Below are 2500 nucleotides of genomic sequence, written 5' to 3'. Positions count from 1 at the left end.
CTATGTCGTACCTTAACCTAACCTATGTCGTACCTTAACCTAACCTATGTCGTACCTTAACCTAACCTATGTCGTACCTTAACCTAACCTATGTCGTACCTTAACCTAACCTATGTCGTACCTTAACCTAACCTATGTCGTACCTTAACCTAACCTATGTCGTACCTTAACCTAACCTATGTCGTACCTTAACCTAACCTATGTCGTACCTTAACCTAACCTATGTCGTACCTTAACCTAACCTATGTCGTACCTTAACCTAACCTATGTCGTACCTTAACCTAACCTATGTCGTACCTTAACCTAACCTATGTCGTACCTTAACCTAACCTATGTCGTACCTTAACCTAACCTATGTCGTACCTTAACCTAACCTATGTCGTACCTTAACCTAACCTATGTCGTACCTTAACCTAACCTATGTCGTACCTTAACCTAACCTGTATTGCGCCTTAACCTAACCTGTATTGCGCCTTAACCTAACCTGTATTGCGCCTTAACGTAACCTGTATTGCGCCTTAACGTAACCTGTATTGCGCCTTAACGTAACCTGTATTGCGCCTTAACGTAACCTGTATTGCGCCTTAACGTAACCTGTATTGCGCCTTAACGTAACCTGTATTGCGCCTTAACGTAACCTGTATTGCGCCTTAACGTAACCTGTATTGCGCCTTAACGTAACCTGTATTGCGCCTTAACGTAACCTGTATTGCGCCTTAACGTAACCTGTATTGCGCCTTAACGTAACCTGTATTGCGCCTTAACGTAACCTGTATTGCGCCTTAACGTAACCTGTATTGCGCCTTAACGTAACCTGTATTGCGCCTTAACGTAACCTGTATTGCGCCTTAACGTAACCTGTATTGCGCCTTAACGTAACCTGCATTGCGCCTTAACGTAACCTGCATTGCGCCTTAACGTAACCTGTATTGCGCCTTAACGTAACCTGTATTGCGCCTTAACGTAACCTGTATTGCGCCTTAACGTAACCTGTATTGCGCCTTAACGTAACCTGTATTGCGCCTTAACGTAACCTGTATTGCGCCTTAACGTAACCTGTATTGCGCCTTAACGTAACCTGTATTGCGCCTTAACGTAACCTGTATTGCGCCTTAACGTAACCGATATTGCGCCTTAACGTAACCTATATTGCGCCGTAACGTAACCTATATTGCGCCGTAACGTAACCCACATTGCCCCTTAACGTAACCCACATTGCCCCTTAACGTAACCCACATTGCCCCTTAACGTAACCCAACACACGTTGGGCCTTAACCCAACACACGTTGGGCCTTAACCCAACACACGTTGGGCCTTAACCCAACACACGTTGGGCCTTAACCCAACACACGTTGGGCCTTAACCCAACACACGTTGGGCCTTAACCCAACACACGTTGGGCCTTAACCCAACACACGTTGGGCCTTAACCCAACACACGTTGGGCCTTAACCCAACACACGTTGGGCCTTAACCCAACACACGTTGGGCCTTAACCCAACACACGTTGGGCCTTAACCTGCTCTGTAATTGTCATACGACGCGTTAAATTAGTGTAGTGTTGCCTAACTGCAACCCCCGCAATATAGTTTGCTACTCGCACTGCCCGGTCCCCAGTGTATCGCTTCATGTTAAACACCTTGCAGCTATACACTGTAATGTGGATGGCAGCAGGACGTACATGCTCAATGCCCTTTGCAGTTGTTCATTGGCATTTGCAGTTGTTCATTGGCATTCGCATGTGCGAAGCACTTAGCCTACGCTGTGGTACGGCCTGTGTCAACTGTCCGCTGATGTTGTACGTCCAAATCACACACTGTACTGCACATTGGTCCTCATGTACTGAATGATACATCGTGGTACATGTGACCGTACAACGACTGCGCCAACAACGGCGAACCATGCGGTCCAAATGTTGTGCACTCAGCTACGTGTCGTCTCCCTATAAGAGCTGGATTGCAGTGTGGTATGCCCTGGATGGCGATCAGCATGAGCCGTCTGTTGATGTAGTGGCGCGTGTTGTCAGACGTAGTCGTCTCTTCTCACACACCGTGATAGCATGGTGCACTGCGTTCCACATCTGCGACATGCGACAGAGGCCGGTTGACAGTCGTTCGCGCAATGGACATCGCATACGTACGGGGGCCACCTTCCACGTGTTCGCGAAGCGTGCACATGTTGTTGCGTGTATGTGGGCAGACATAGTGTGTCGTGACACCTGACACAGGCATGCAACAATCGTTGAATTTGCAAATGGCGATGGACGCCTACGTTTGCTGGTGACGTTATGCAAATGAACAACTGGTAAACCGTTGTGGTGCGGTTGTTCTCGCTAGAGGTGAATCAGTGATGGCGACGATCGGTTGAGCTACCAACCGGTTGTTCCAGCGATACCCACCATGCCCACGAACGTGAATGGCATCTGGGTGTGAAGCGATACGCGGCGGTGGCTGGGTGGGACCGTCCCCGGCCGGTGAGGGGGGGCCTCCCGGCGTGCTGGC

The sequence above is a fragment of the Schistocerca americana genome, unplaced genomic scaffold (assembly GCF_021461395.2).
Source record: "Schistocerca americana isolate TAMUIC-IGC-003095 unplaced genomic scaffold, iqSchAmer2.1 HiC_scaffold_243, whole genome shotgun sequence".
Classification (NCBI taxonomy): Eukaryota; Metazoa; Arthropoda; class Insecta; order Orthoptera; family Acrididae; genus Schistocerca; species Schistocerca americana.
Note: the sequence above shows the minus strand (reverse complement) of the source record.